The sequence below is a fragment of the Macaca fascicularis genome, chromosome 7, assembly GCF_037993035.2.
Source record: "Macaca fascicularis isolate 582-1 chromosome 7, T2T-MFA8v1.1".
Taxonomy (NCBI): Eukaryota; Metazoa; Chordata; class Mammalia; order Primates; family Cercopithecidae; genus Macaca; species Macaca fascicularis.
Genome location: NC_088381.1, coordinates 78,993,140 through 79,010,244, shown reverse-complemented (window position 1 = coordinate 79,010,244; position 17,105 = coordinate 78,993,140). Strand labels below are relative to the sequence as shown.

Below are 17,105 nucleotides of genomic sequence, written 5' to 3'. Positions count from 1 at the left end.
CCCAGCACTTTGGGAGGCCCAGGCGGGAGGATCACGAGGTCAGGAGATTGAGACCATGCTGGCTAACACGGTGAAACTCCGTCTCTACTAAAAATACAAAAAAATTAGCCGGGCGTGGTGGCAGGCGCCTGTAGTCCCAGCTACTCGGGAGGCTGAGGCTGGAGAATGGCGTGAACCCGGGAGGCAGAGGTGGTGAGCCAAAATAGTGCCACTGCACTCCAGCCTGGGTGACAGAGTAAGATTCCGTCTCAAAAAGAATAAAGATTCTGAGACTCAGTGGGAAATGTGATGTCATCCACTTGAACATCGGCCTTGGGCTTGGGAAAGGGAAGCAATGGTTCTAGGCCGGTATTACCATCTCCATCTCAGCACAAATATCAGAAACATAGATCCTACGGAAGGACCAGAAATATCCTACAACTTTCTTTAAGACAATTCAAGAGGCCGTGGTAACTCAAGATATAGTACAGCTAATAAGTTCTTATTCAAAAGCCAATATAGAAAAGTCCACATATACTTTTAGAATATTCTAAATAACACAGTGCTCTGCAAAATAAAGGAAACCACTTCACACAGTACAGGCATATTACAGGAAATCAAGACAGATATCTATTTAATGTGTTTATTCCTAGGTTGTTAACTCCTACTTATGTGCAGTAAAATATTATCATGTTTATCATCTCTGCACAGAACAGAAGCTCCAGAGAGAGAACAATCAGTACAGGCATCTATCTGCACAACACAAGTGCTTGAAGAGCATCTAAGCTCGAGTTTAACATTTAATTTAATAAATATCTGCTTTTCTATAAAGGTATAATTCTGTATTACCATTTCTTCCGACTCTCAGGACCCAAAGCATACTGTTCTATACTGAGTTATTCAACAAGAAGCACAGAGGACCTGTGTAAGCTACCACAGCAGGGTTTACACCACTGGGTAAGTTTCCACGGACCGAGCAGGGAAGGTTCTTGATTAAGACACTTGCACCTTTGCAAAGCCTCACTGTCTATTTCGGCTCATTGATCACCAAACAATTCAAATTTCATAAATCATATAAAAATCCAGTGTCGAAAAGATTCAGACTAAAAGTAGAGGAAGCTCTAATTTCCAGTAAGTATCTTGACACAAGCGGGCAGAATCTTGACAGCCTGAGAATGACAGGACAGTGTGGCATTTCCAGAGAGCTAAAAGCAACAAATGAAACAGCATATTTTAGGCATGAAAAGAAAGTTAAAGCAAGCCTGGCCACAGCTCTAGACTTACCTAACCGGCCAATGTAATTGGAAAGTAGACACAGGAGCTCTCACTAGGAGCAAAGTTCGGCCAACTTGGTTTGTGTGAAGAAAGGGAGGCTCTACTGAGCCACAGTCAAGTCCTTGCCTGGAAGAGGCCTATTATTTCGAGATGGTTCAGTTCTACTTGGTGGAAGGGCAATGCCTGTGTGAAGTATAATGCTAGAGACCTAGCATAAGGAGAAAATGGGTACATCGAACACTTGGGGTGGAAGTGTAGGGATTTTGTTTCCTTATTCAAGACTGTTATTAGTTGTATAATGTGACCTTTGCACAGATCAAAAACCTGGCTCTTTCAGGTCCCACATCAGGAATTATCTCCTTAACAAGTTCTACCCCAAGCCTGACTCTAATCCTGACCTTCTAGTGTGAAGCAGCACCTCCATGTCATAATCTCATCACACCTCACATTGTTGATGACCCTAAGGGTCCAATATTATCTTGTTAGTTTATTTACTTAATCTCCTAATCTACTCCTCAGTACCATCCTGCAATACTGTAAGTGCCCTGAGGGGAAGAGACTGGATTTGCCTAGTCCACATCAATACCTGGCACATTGCAGGTAAGTTTTGATGGAGTAAACAAATGAATGAATTCAGAAAAGGATTTGTTTTATTAATATCATGACTGAATATTTACTAGAAATCCAAGCCTGTCTAGAGACAGTTCATCAACCTAAAGAGCCTCATAACTGTTAAGCTTTTCGGAAAAACATGTTGTGTAATACATATTTATTGCTCTATGATAAGGTACAGGGCAGCTTTTTACAGAGGCATTAAATTAGTAACGACCATCAGTCTTACTGATTGGAGGTCAGGGAGTAAACTATGGTGAGGATGCACTTGTTTTATCTGCTTGGACATCCCATCTGGTTTTTCCCAATCATTTCATAATGGAATGACTCATGCCTCTTAACATCTTTACAAAATCACTATCAACAGGTTGACAATGAAGCCCCTGAACTCCACAACAGAGTAAGGCCCACATAAGTGATGTCAGACACTATCAACCAAGAATTGAAGCATCCTAGAACTGGGCATGGTGGCAGAAGTCTAAAGCCCAGCCCACTGTCCCCTCTTTCCATTAACATTTGGATCTCAGTAGGCAGAGATCCTTTTCGATCCTGAGGATCCTGGAGATAGCTGGAATTCCTCAGCATGTTGGGACTAAGAAAGGGCAGCAGGTGAGGCACCCAGGAAGCACTCATGAGGAACTGACTGATGTGCATGCAATGCCCTCTGAACTGATCCAAATGTTTCAATCAAAGGAGAAAAAACTGCTGCAGATGAATTAAAAGGAATCACATGCACTCACGCACACACATACACACACCTCCTGAGCCCTTTTTCGGCCTGTGAATCTACAAAGGTTTTTAAATATAAATTAATAAACTCTTCCTACACTCTTGTGAAGCATGATTTAATGAATATATTTCTCAACCTGTGTGGGACGCCTTAACGTGACATTTGGCCAGATCATGGGAGTTTGTCTCAAAATACTCAAAGGGGTTACTCACTATCAAAGATGGCAGTCAGCACTCATTAGTATTTATAAGGCATTCCATTATAGCAGCATCTCTCAAATGAAAAGGTAAAGAACACTTATCAATATTAAAACCATCATCTTTTAAAAAGGTTGTATTGATTTTTCTCCACCACTCGGATTCCATCAATGCCAGTGTCAGTGCGATGAAGTGGACATTATCATGTAACAGCTTAAACTGATAATTCCCAAATGAACTTTCCCTGGTTTTCTATCATTTCTCAGTCTGTGGATTTTGCAAACCATTTCATAGAGCCTCAGCTAGAACAAAGGCTTAGAATGATTAAAAACATCCAAATCAATCTTCCCACCAAGCTAAAATACTGCAAATGAGTTTTTAAATATGAAGTAATTATTAGGTTCTATTAAGGGAGGTAAACATGACACATTATAGGGCATTAAAGTTCAGTGAGTCTCTCCATCATCAATATTACCAAACAACAAGGGCAGCAGCCACTGCAGCTGCTTCTTAAGGAGAGGCCATGGTGCCTCAGGTGACAGGTACTAAGCACTTTAGAAATACTATCTTATAATCCTCATAACTCTATAAGGTAGGTACTATTAGAAGCCTTATTTCACTGACAAATAAACTGAGGCACAGAAAGCTTATGTAACTTTCCCAGTGACACAAAGTTACTACATAGTAGAGCTGAGATCCAGGCCCATCGGCTCAGCTCCACATGCTTGACCTCTAAGCCACCTGTCCTTCAGTCTCTGATACCTCATTTCCTGCATGTGAGTGTTTCAGTGTCCATTCCTAATATGTGTAGCATTGCAAAGGGTCCTTCAGCAAAGTTCCAAGAGGCTACACAAGGTGAGAGGAACAGAGATAAGAGTGACAACCTCTCCCCAAGCCTTTGATAGCCAGTCCCTCCGAGTCTTCCAGACTCGTCACATTTTTCCTCCCCACTCTCAGCCTACACAGACCTTTTCTGCCTTTAAAAATCCTCTCTGCTCCCAAGTGGTTACCACTAATAATCTTTTCATGAAGATGAAGCTTGACACTCCAAGGAGATAAGTTTTTAAAACTAGAAAACATTTCCATTTTCTCTATTGTCCCGTTTAAACATGAAATCATAGCGAACCCATATTTTTGGCTGGGGTGGGAGCAATCAGAAATGTAGGTATGTGCTCCAATGAAGCCATTGACTGGGTTTCATCTTCCAAAGCTTTCAAAGGTACTCTTTTGTCAATATATATATCTATATATTTAGGAAACACTGTCAGCTAACCCCAGAAGTGACCAGGCTTTCATCAAATTATATGGTAATTACCAAGAAACCACTAAACCCAGCACTGGCAATACGACATGTGCACGTCCAATACTCACTTTCTGACCTCAAAACTTAGTTAAAAATGCAAAAGGGAAAAGCATCTTTAAAACGAAAATAAAAACCTAAAGTTTAAAAAAATCTTTCAGCGTCTATTGTCTCATCTCTAAAAATAACAGCCTCAAGTTGGGTAAATAGATTAGATTTTTAAAATTGTTACTGGCCCAAAAATGTGCCTCCTGTTTTCTTCTTTTAATACTGTAATTTAGTACCAGGTCCTACCATCCTTTCTCATCCTTATCCTGGTTAGAAGGCAATGTAGAAAAAAACCTCAGCAGTGCACAGATGTCTGATCTCTGAGAAAGCTGCCATAACATCGTAGGCACGCACTTACCGAAACCTCTGTAGGTTTGCTTATTACGAAGAATCCAGACTCCCTCTTTCCCTTGAATAATAGAAATTCATGAAGTATCTATTATGTGCAAGGCAGTCTGCACCTATTATTACTAATATCCACAGGCATCTCAAAGTATTTTCATCTCCATTTTACAAATGAGAAAACTGAGTTTCAGAGATGTCAAAGTCCTACAGCTTATATATGGCAGAACTAATATTTGCGCTGGGGTTTGTCTGAATTCAAAACCCAGACTTTCCCCAGTAGCAAGGTGGTTTGAGAGAGCCATAAGGTACGCCTTCATAACTTGCTCACTGGAGTGGAAATTTCTTAAGTGGTTCCACTCTACACCTACCTCATCAGAAATGGCCTATAGGAAGTCCTGTTGAATGGAGATAATAACTTGGAACCTTTTCTTTCCTTAATCATTCCAACAACCATACACAGTAGTGCTAATTCTCCTGATCTCAAAATAGCTAATAATAAACACCAGACTTTTAAAAATCTCTAAAATATTAAACAAATTCAAAGTCTGTTTAATATTCTCAGGTCCAAGGATAATTTTTTAAATGACATTTTCAAGACAAAAATAAAAAGCCCTATTATCTCACCACTGAATTAAACCTGGTAACTTTTTTTTTTAAGGTGGGTATGCCTTAGGAAACCGTAATTGTGCCTAGAGGCACAGGATGAAAAGTGACTTAGCTCAAACTAGACCATCTTCACAAAGGAACCACGAACCACTAGTAAGTTTCTAGCACTCATTTCCAGAAAAAAAAATATATATCTGTATTCATATGCCAGCACATAATATTGTTCTATACTATTTTATCCTATGCTTAATCACATAATATAAAAAGCAACAATAATACAAATGCTTTGTAAGTACTAAGTCAGTCAGCTCTGACCCACAGCCACCAGCAAAAAAATATCGACAGGCAAGAGTTGGTTTTCCAACTGGCCAGATTTAGGATATTACTACAAACCATGGAAATGACCAAAATCGCACAAACAAGACATCCAGAATTGGTCAGCAAAATTTACATTAGAAAATAGCTTAAACAAAAATACAAAATTACCATTCATAACCTATAGTAAAATGGCTTCTTATTGAAATGAACATAAACAACAGTGATGAGTATTCTCAAAAGCAGATGAGGCTGTGCCCGGGACATCAGATTATAGGGTTCCAGGGAGTATTAGTTACATTCCACTTTCCACTGCCATTTACACCAGCCTCGGCATCTGCTCTTACATCCTAGAAAGCCACAGACTCCACGTGAAACTAAAGGAGGATCCCTAGGAGATATCTCAGAAGCTCTGCTGGGGATAAGTGGAGTATTCAGAGAAGTAACCCCAGCTTCTCGAAGACCACGATAACCAAAACATCCACCACATTTGTATACTCTGGATCCTGAAAAGATCTTATTTGATAAGTGTGTCTTAATGCTACTAATAAATACATACCAAAAAAAGTATCTTGATCTAATCAATAGCACCACAAGAATTTTCCTGGGTTTTGAAATGCCAACATCTGTATATATTTAAAAGGTTACCTCATTCAAAAACATAAAAACACAATGAAGTTGTTCTCACGTGAACACTTAGGAATTAAGTGTAGTAATATTTAGATGTGATTGCTAGCTTTGTTACACAAATCTACCAACCCTGTTTACAGTATCACTTGGATCAGATAAAGGATAGGGACTTTTCCAGATTACCCAGCTTCATATATACACAGTCATCTGGCAGGAAATTGCTCTAAAATGACATACTCATCAAGACCTTGCTGCGTTTATCTTCACAACAGGGTTCAGCGGGATTCCAGGTCTACATGGAAGTGGTTTTAAAGCCTCCCCTGTCATGAAGGATTTCACCTTTGCACTGAGCCTGGGAATGCACAGAACAGCTACTTCCAAACTCAGGAGGTAAAGGAATTTCTGAAATCTTAGTTGGAATGGGTCTTGGCACCCCTCAAGTCTTGTGGTGAAATAATTTCCCTGGGATACAAAACAGAGTGCAATGGTTGAAATGGTTGAAACAGCACTAGCTTGAAACCAAATAACAGGGGTGGAAAGTAAAAAAAGACATAGGCCAGATGTCCAACCCAGTTGGGTGACCTTGTGCAAGTTCTAGGTTTCTCTGAGTTTCAGTGTTGCCTTCAATAAAACGGAGATGATTTCTACCTAGTAGAGTTCCTAAGAGGATTAGCATAACTAAGATAATGCTACCACTGAGTAGAGGCTCAGAAATATCAGGTAGTTGGCACACAAAATAAAATATACAGCAGCTAAATCTGTATGTCCTGTAAACTAGGAAAGCAAAAACTTCTACAAAAAAAAAAAAAAAAAAACCTACCAATGAAAAGGCACAGCCTGACAACTGAACACAAAAACAATAAAGTAATAATTCTGGATCTTGGGCTCATAGTGACAATGCTAGAAACTGACACATGGCTTTGAAAGGAAATTGGAGAGGAAGTAGTTAATAAAAGGACCAAATACCAGTCTGTTATTACTGATCAGGGCCACACCTATCTGATCAAACATAATTTGGGGGCACACAAATAGTTCATGACATTTAAAAACAATTCATCAAATACTTTCCAAGCCTCACCATGTCTTTTGGTTCAAATATTAACAGAGAAAACTTCCCAAGAACCTTCTTTCTCATTCTTTGCCAAAGCTACACGTCTCTTGCCAACTCACATGAGGCTTAAGGGAGTGAAAGAAATGTCAGATAAATTCTACCTGTTTAGACAGGCCTAAAATGCTGAAGGCAACTTCCGCCAAGGACTCCTACAGAATTCAAAACATAGCACGATGTCAGAAAAAGTAGATTAAACATGCCAACGAGGAGATAAGGAAGACAGGGGAGGGAGCTCATGTAAGTGAAGACTTAGAGGAGATGGAGATAATTATTTACTGGGCCTGTTCCAACAACAAACAAGAAGCCTTCAAGTGAAGCATTGTTGCTGTAGGACAAGGAACTCAGGACAGATTCTACCCAACAGATGTTGTCACCAATTGACCCAGTGAAAATAATAATTGAGCCTGCAGCACTCCTGAGCCCCAGGTTATTCATGAAGGGGCAACTGGAGGTGGAACAGCTGATCCCAAAGGTCATTTCCAGACTGTAACCCGAGGAAGCATATATACATCTTTTACGTTGAGCAAGATTATTATAGCAATAATGGTTATTGTAGTCCAAGAAATATAATGTTCTTTTTTGACATATTACCCAAGTTCTCAGACTAAATCCAAACATGTTTCATAATGCTAAAAGTAGTTCCCCAACCATCACCTTAAAAAAAGCATTACACAATCATTATTTTTGTTTTTGATTTTGGTGTTTTTGTTTTTTAATTTGGGTGTTTTTGTTTTTAGGTTTTCTTTTTTTTTTTTTTGCACTGTCAACTCCATTGTATCTTGGATTCTTCAAAACCCTTCACACAACATGAGCATGATCACACAGATAGGTTTAATACCTCCTTTTTAGTTTTCCCCATCAGTTCACAGACCTCTCATGAATATTCCCACTTATTATTTTCATTAACTTTTCATTAACAAAGCTTAAACAGACTAGCCTAGGCTTTTAGTTCCTCAAAAGCATCCATCAACTGATTTCTCAAAACACTCCCTCTGTGCTTCTCCGTCTCCTTCCTGCCAGGCCTAGGTGGCACTGCCACTGGAAGTGGCCTTTACCACCTGCTCTCATAGCGCCCTGTCCCTTACCCTTAATGAACAGCACACTTCATTGTAATCACTTGTGAAATTGTCTGGCTTCCCCTCTAAACTATAAGCTCTGAGAGGATGAGGATCTATTTGTTTTATTCACAAAATTTCAGCACATAACATGTATAGCACATGTTCAGTGAATACTTTTTGGATAAAAGAATATTTTTTTTCTCTTACCTACTTTTTAACAGTTTTTAAAAAGTCTTCTACTTGGAGCACCTAAGAAAACCTATCTATTCTATATAAAAATATTCTAACATCTGGCCAATCTATACAATATACAAAATGATATGATTCATTTATGATACATATGATATATATATAAATGTGTTTTTATAACAGAAAATAACAAGTTAAGAGAATATACGTTTTACCTCATAAAAATAATATGGGCTCAAATTCTGAACAGAAGCTTTCAACGACCTCCTTGTTTACTCCTCACTCCACTGTGTCAACAAAAAGAGGAAAATATTTTAAGAGATTTATTCCAAGCCAAGTATGAGTGACCATGGCTCGTGACCCAGCCCTCAGGGGGTCCTGGGAACATGTGCCCAAGGTGGTCAGGGTGCAGCTTGGTTTTACACATTTTAGAGAGGCGTGAGACATCAATGAAATATGTTTAAGAAATACATTGTCTTGGTTCAAAAGGGTGGGACAACTCAAAGTGGGTGGGGCAGGGGGTGGCTTCCAGGCTATAGATAAATGTAAACATTTTCTGATTGACAATTGGTTGAGTTTGTCTAAAAACCTCGGATCAATAGAAAGGAAATGTTCAGGTTAAGATAAAAAATTGTGGAGACCAAGAGTCTTTTGAAGTCTTAGAGTGGCTGCCCTTAGAGATAATAGATGACAAATGTTTCCTATTCAGACCTTAAAAGGTGCTAGACTCTTAATCTCTTCAAGATAGGGAGGGCCTGGAAGAAAAAGATCTAGCTTTAATAGAGATTATTTACAGATGCACATGTTCCCCCCACAAAGGACATCTTTACAGGACCATTTCAAAATATGGCAAAGAAACATACTTTTGCGGTAAAATATTTCCACTTTCTTCTTTGTCAGGCAATGTTATGCCAGAGTCAGACGGGAAAGTAAGTCATGATATATATGGTTAAATAAAACTCATTTGATAAGAATTTATAGTTTGTAGGACATGACTTCCCAGACCCCTTAGATAAGAATTTGGGCAGCATTGAAAAAAAAAAAAATCAGAGTTTAGTCCTGTCCCCAACTGCTTTCAATGGCTCTTGTTTGCTTTTCCACATTGAGGACCTCCTTCCACCTCCACCTCTCAAACATGGCTCTCAAATATCTCAAAGGCCAAAGGGAGTGGAGGATTCGTCTCCACCCTCTAAAGAATGAGTTCAGTTGATTGAATTATTCAGTTGTTATAGCAACTGCATTATTCAATCAGTTGATAATTAGTCAATTATTCAATTACCATCCAAAGACCAGTTCTTTCAAATCTCTACATTGCCAACCTCTTTCCTGGAGTGCAGACCTTTATCCTATCCAATTATCCACCTAAAATCTCTACCTTGGGGTCATCCAGACATTTCAGACTCAGTGTCCATGAAGGTCATAATTCTCTGAAAAGAGGCTTTTCCTCCTCTAATACTGACTTATGTTATTGGCACCAAACCAGCAGCCCAAGGCTCAAACCTGATCCGCAGGCCCAGCACCTCCCTCTTTTTCATCACCCACCTCCACCTGGTCACGCGTGTAATCTTCCTAGTAATCTCTCAAATCCTGCCATACCTCCACTTCCCTAAAGCTTTAAGTCCAATAACCTACCTCCCTCCTGAGCTACAATAACTTCTGAGTGCCTTTCCTGCTGACTCACTGCCAGAGGGAGGGTATCTATTCTGTTCTTCCATAACATTACATATAAGGACTTCTATTCCGGTCCATGGGGATCATGTCTGTTTTGGTCACACTGTATCTCTTCTGGTGCCTAACATAATATTTAGCACAACTAGGCAGGCAACCAGTGATCACATGAATGAAATGACTGCATAGATGACACAGCTGGCATTCTCAGAATTAGATTCTGCTGCCTACCATAAACTCAAATTAATGTTTGTGTAAACATTTTTTTCCAGAGGGGAGGTAAAGGCACAGCAATCTTAGGTTTATACCCAAGAGTAAACCATCACTCTACACACTCGCACGCATATCCATGCCAGTATCTGCACATTCTTACTCACGCTGCCTGACACCATGGGGCTATATGATAAAAAAAAAAAACAGGATAGAATCATGGGCAACAGTTTTTTGTTTTGTTTTGTTTTGTTTTGTTTAACCAGAAAAAAAAAAAAAACTGTAATAGAACAAGGCACAGCTCTTCTGAATATCTTCCAAAACATAATGAACAAACACAACATCACCTTCAAGTCCTCTGTGGCCTGGGGAGGTGCTTGGCCTCTAGGAGACAAGCCTCTGTCTAATAATCAGATCAAATCCCAGCATTCCTAAACAAGGAAACAAGGCCACCTTCCATAATCACCAGCATCACTCCCCACTGGGAAATCCATGAGCCCTTAATAATGACGCTATGGGAAGTGGTATTTCCATGTGATGTAATCATTTATATGGAATCATGTCTATTCACTCATGAAATTTTAAAAGTCTGCACTAGGAGCAAATGACAGTAAATTTCTTCCTCCCTAGTTTGGAAATGTGTCTGTAATGAAAAATTTCTTAACCACAGTAGTCAGCAAATGACTAGAATTGTTAAATAGGTGCATCCCAAGCAATCCCAGGCATGCCTCTCGGCCAGCGCCAACACACAACAGTGGCATCAATGAAAATTCTCCCAGGCAAGACAAAAGAGAAGGAAGGTTCCAACACCAGACAGCTTGTGCTTGAATCCTGGCTGAACCACTTTCCAGCTGTGTGACTGTGGACAATTTCCTATTTCTCTCTCTTTCAGTTTTCTCACATTTAAATCCAGGTGATCATAGCCCTGCCTTATCCAGGGTTTGTACTGAAGATTAAGAGTTGATATTTCTTCACAAAATGCCTGGCACAACCTGAGTGCTCAATAAATGTTAGTGACAGTAATACAAATTACTATATTACAACACTAATATATTACTATTATTAATTTCAATTCCCTCCCAGTGATCTCCATAAGGGATTCCATGCCCTATCTGTTCTCTTAAATATTAAGACCAGTGGTTTTCAGATTTTAACATGCACCAGAATCATCCAGAGGGCTTCTTAAAACACAGATTACTGTGCTCTAGATGCAGAGATCCTAATGTGGGGTGCCTGAGAATGTGCATTTCTAACAAGTTAATCTCAGGTACATAGGTGCTGCTGGACTAGAAGAATATCAGTGGAGGAGAATGCATGGGTCTAAACCACCAGGGCTTTTATTTATTTATTTATTTATTTTATTTTTGAGACGGAGTTTCGCTCTTGTCGCCCAGGCTGGAATGCAATGGTGCAATCTTGGCTCACTGCTGCAACCTCCGCCTCCCAGATTCAAGTCATTCTCCTACCTCAGCCTCCCAATTAGCTAGGATTATAGGTGCTGCCACCACGCCGGGCTAATTTTTGTATTTTTAGTAGAGACAGGGTTTTGCCCTGTTGGCCAGGCTGGTCTTGAACTCCTGACCTCAGGTGATCTACCCAACTCGGCCTCCCAAAGTGCTGGGATTACAGGCGTGAGCCACTGTGCCCAAGCACCATTTTAATGGCCCTCTGCTCACTTAGAATGGCCCTCCTGGACTCCATCGCAGTAACTCCAAACTCAGCTCAAGCATCAGGAACCCTCCAGGGCTCCCGTGGCAACTCTATGCAAGCCTATAACCAAAGCACTGTGATCAATGAAATCAGCTCCATGAGACTGGGAGTTCTTGACAATCAGGACCTCACCTTACTCAGGACTTGGGACATTAGAAAACTCCCAATAAATGGTGACTGATAGTTGGAAAAGCCAATGGCCAAAGGCATCCCTGAGAAACAAACCAACCTGCAAAGTTCTCAGAACTTTGAGACCAGCTCTCAGAACTGTTCGTTGGACATGAGTGTCCAGAGTGTCTCTGCCGTCCCATCCAGCAGTCTCTTTGCTCAATGGAGCATGAGTCCTTTGCCTTTAACCACAACTTTCCCTCTCACTTTTGAGCTTCAACTTTGGGCTTCTCACTCCCAGGGCCCCCTCGTGGGTGTGACAAGCTGCTGGGAGATGCTGAGTGTTCTCAAGGAGAGGGGAAGCCACGTTGCAATCAGCACGCCTATTTTTGTAAGCATTTCTGGTACGTTGCCCAAGATCTCCACAGAAACAGGCAGAAATCTCCAGCAAATTATCATCTCTTTTTCTCATTTTAAATACATATTCACTTTCACACCAAATTTTCTTAAACAGAGTCTCCAAATTGTTTACCTTTCAGGCCTCACAAAACTTGGATCTGCCCCTGCTTCACATCCTCTATATATTCTGCTCCTTCATCGCCCACTCTGGCTCCCCCTAAGAACACCTTACCAAGTCAAGTACGCTTTTATAAGTACCTCCTAGGAAGGATTTAACGGCTCTGCTCCTAAAGAGGAGTTTAAGGCGTCCCACTGGTTTCACCTTCAGGTGAAGATAGAGTAAAAAAAAAAAAAAAAAAAAAAAAAAAAAAAAAATCTGTGCCAAGATTGATACAGGCAAAATATTCTACCTGATCCTCCCATCACAGGCAAAGCCTTTTCTCAACAGTTAACTGGCAACAATTCAAGGTAATTTAAATATAAACCCCCTCCATTCGTGTGTAATTACCAACAATTACAAGAAAAGTTTTAAGAAAACAAGTGTTCTCCATGACAAGAAATATTATTTGAATTCAGAGTACTATTTTTCACTCACTTTCCTTTCTCCACAGTATAATAGTTTTAATTTGAAAAGTACTTTCCTGGTTTACATGCACTTAAAGAAATTGTCAGTTGTTATAAATCCTTTACTCAAAAGTCAAATAAGGAACTTGATTCCTCGCCAGATCATCACATTGTAGTACTCTACACTTCTGGAAATAGGTTTAAGGAAAAATGTATATTCGTGTGTGAGCACAGATTTACACAAACACAAAGTTCTTTCCAGGTGACAAGAGACCTCTAATCATCTTGCAGCTATAAGAAGAAATCAAGCTGAAATTGATTTCAAAGCCCACCCAGCTGAGAAACTCACTTCTGCAGGAGTCCATAGTAAAGCACACGAATAATATGAAAATCAGCTGTTCCTTCCATGTGTAACAGAGGGAATATATATGCGATTTTATTAATTGGCCATGTTTGGATATATCAGGCCTTTCAAAATATGTTAAGACACATAATAAATTTTATCTTTTAAAGGTAGCTGTTCATCTACTTGTCACAGGTAGGTTATAGTTTAACCACACAAGTGCAATGAAAACAGTGCTCACTTTATTCCTGACGACTACTTTAACTCCATTAATCCCCAGGAGATAGGATCTATGAATATAAATTTGAATTCTTATATTAAATCTGCAGGATTTACACTCTCCATCTTAGAGGCAGCATGGAATAGTGAAAAAGTATGAGTTCTGCACTCAAATAGCCACATGCAATTTCTAAATTCACCACTGACCTTGTACAAATTACTGGACTCCTCTCTGCCTCAGTTCCTCATCTGCACAGGGGAATAGTATCTACTTTGTAGATTGCATAGACAAGATAAAGTGCCTAGCATGGTGCTTGGCACAGAGTTAATTCTTAATAATCTTATTTTAAGCATGATTTTGACAATTCGTATTGTTTTGGAATGACTGATCAGGTTAATGACAGATACTCTTCAAAGATTTACATTCTCCCTGCATTTAAATACTTATAACCAGAGATTTGCACAGGTGCTGCTGAGGTAAAGCGCAGCGCCATAGGTCTCTTTCTAAACACCCACTTGTGAGGAGTAAGTGCCTTAAAATTCCCCTTTGTATTAATATCAACACCTGTGCTACCCCACAGCACACCAGCCTGGCTCTCAGAGGTCTGCCCTTTAACAAGTGTACAACAAATATTTGTTGAATTGAAATGCTACTGACTCAAGCAAAAAATGAATGCTAATGGAAATCATAATCCATACAAATCCTTCAATAAGTGGTGTCCGAATTCTGTGCGTCCTGAAGCAGGTGTTCTAACGTCTCACGGTTCACTGAGAAGCTGCTTTGCTACCTTAAGTGTTCGCACCCATGTACCTTCCAGACCAAGCTCTTGTAAGACTCTAGAGGAGGCTGAAACCCTCAGTCAGCATCGCACAGTTCATTCAGACTAGAGAAAACCTCTTTTATAGCAACCCAATCATTTAAAAAAGCCGTCAGCAACCATTTGCTTAACAAATGGACAGAGCAGTGGGGAACTAATTGCGGAAACTAATCGCCTCTCTAGTTCACCACCAACATCACCGTCTTTATTTTTAACTTACTTTAGTGGGATTGAGACACTGTTACCTACGCAATTATCCCAAGGATTTCTGCTCTTGTGTCGCTCGGCAAATGTCAGCGCAAAGAATTAAAGTTGAACCTCCGGGTCTCTACGAAGAGAGGGCATCAAAGCCCACCCAGCTGAGGAACTGACCTCTGTGGAAGGAGCCCTGAACGCGGCGGTGACTAACTCCGTAGCGCCCCGGGGAGACTGAATGTGTGGCCTTTAAAGTGCAAAGAAATCCTGGGGCAGGCTGCCCTCCCCTAGCGCGCCTTCCAGTACGCCACGCCTGGATTTCTATCTCCAGTCCTCAGGACACCTTTCTGATCTCTGAACCACAAGCAGCTCCGGGGTAGTAGCTCCACTGAATTCTCATCCTGGACCCTCCAGGTCCCCAACTCCCAGCTTTGGTTGAGAGAAGACGCCCACCCCAGGAAAGAGCAGGCGGCGACCCTGCTGCCCGGCCCACGCGCTCTGCCAGGTGAACCCGGCACCGCCCTCACCTGTGCGAGGCCGCGTTCGGGGGCTGCAAAGCTGGGCCGGCGCGCGCCCCTCACCTGCGCGGGACCTGCAGTCACCACTCGGGAGCGCAGGGAGCAACCCTGGCGCGGCAGGGGCGGGGGCATCACCGAGGGCCCCCGGACTTCCTTGGCCCCCCCGGCCCTTGCGAGCCCCGCCTTAAAGGGGAGGAGGCGGCCGCGCGTCACCTTAGAGCAGCCTCCGACCCAAGCTCCTGCGCTGCCGCCCGGAGCTCAGCCGGGTGTTGCAAGGAGGCGCTGTGCTTGGTGCTGGGCACTGGCTGGGCGTAGAGAAGGCGATTACTTGTAACTCATTCGTCTGGGTTGGCTCACAGGAAAAGGAAGGTGTGTCCAAAAAGTCCGAAGTGAGGAAATAGGACGAGGATGGCTTGCAAACTCATAAAGTCTTAATAAGCCGTCTTCGCTGATATTCAGAAGGGTTCTCTTCGCTGCTGTAGGTCCCTAATAGATTCATGGGAAGAGAGCAGCCTCCCTTTGTAACGCCCTGACCCTGGGAAGAGGTGCCCGAGCCAGACAGCCTATTAAACCTATTCCACGTGTGCGCGACTGTGGGTGGAAGGTGCCCGCCCAGATCCACAGAACTGTTTCCTGAGCCTTGGTGCCTTATGTATGAGATAAGGCCGGCGTACTGCTCAGTTAGCCGTCCCGAGTACTCAGCAGAGAACCCTAAAGATCCTCCCATGCGATTGTTGGCACTCAGTGAATATTTGCCGTTTGTTCCCCCTTTCCCTTACTTTCTTTTTCTACTTTTTTTTTTTTTTTATCCCGCTTTCCTGCTGTAGTTGTCTTATTGTACTTTGTTTGCTCGGTTTCACTGCCTGGTCAGTTTCTTTTCCCGTCTATTAATGAGCCTAAGTCTGTGCGCTGCGGGAATTTGGGTGGATTAGGAAAAGAAATGTATGGTATGATCCATGCCTTCAGGGAGATCAGGGACTCATCTCCTGGGAAATAGCATTTTTGAAATTAAATACAAGAGAGTTACAGAAAATAACCTTAAAACGGGAATGGGACCTTTGGGAATAGGCGGGCTGTGAAACGAAGCGTTTAGTTGGTGTAATTGGTGATTAAGAGCTCTGGTTTTGGAGTCAGACCTCAAATCAAATTCTGCCTGGGCAACTAATTGTGTAAATGAACGAGTTCACTTAACCTGTCTAAATTTTGACTTCAACGAACTGGTTATTTAAGCTATGAAATAGCTTAAAATAATAGCTATCTCATACTTTCTGAGAAATTAATTAGGTAATTCACATAAAGTCCTCATTACAGTGTCCTCAGCCATGATAACCACTTAATAAAAGTTAGCTAATAACAATGCTAAGATAGGAAATGGGAGAAAGAGGGATACAAATTTAGAAAACATGAGGACATGATAGAAAACACCTGCCATTGTCATGCAATTCCTACTTACAACAATAGCTACCACTGAGGAACACAACTTCGCACCAGTTTCTGTGATTGGCATGTAACACGTGATCATATTGAATTTTCACAAACCGGGAGACAGTTATTAAAATCGCTGATTCAAGATGAGGAAAATAAGCATCAGAACCATGAAATAACCTGCCTGAAGCTATGAGTCAAGTTAGTAGCCGAGTCAGAGCAAGCTGAGGCCTATGGCAAAATTGGCTTTTCCCACTGTGCCGAAGGTTACATGCCCTACCAGAGAACACAGGGTAAAACGGCATAAAAAGAAGAAGAGAAAGAGCAGTAGGTAGAAGAAGCAACCATACCTTTAAAGCTGACTAAAAATACAAATGAATTAAAATAGTAAATGAACCCACACAAAAAGCTTTTTGCCTTTAACTCCTGCCCCAGTGGAGTTCCTGTTCTGTGGTTCCGGCAGTCCAACCGCATTTTTCAATCATTAAATGGTATAGAAAGTGAAACAACTAAAGATACAGAAATCTAAGGTC

At 41.2% G+C, this 17,105-nt stretch overlaps 1 protein-coding gene across 2 annotated transcripts in view; it reads right to left on the bottom strand.

The window, feature by feature from the left end:
- The window catches only part of MCTP2 (multiple C2 and transmembrane domain containing 2), a 258,463-nt gene extending 243,180 nt beyond the window's left edge, over nucleotides 1-15,283 (bottom strand). For both annotated transcript variants that reach the window (XM_005560564.5, XM_073998498.1), the window contains exon 1: nucleotides 15,157-15,283. The gene's annotated coding sequence lies outside the window, so the exon portion shown is untranslated. The remainder of the gene's footprint in view (nucleotides 1-15,156) is intronic.
- Nucleotides 15,284-17,105: the final 1,822 nt, after the last annotated feature.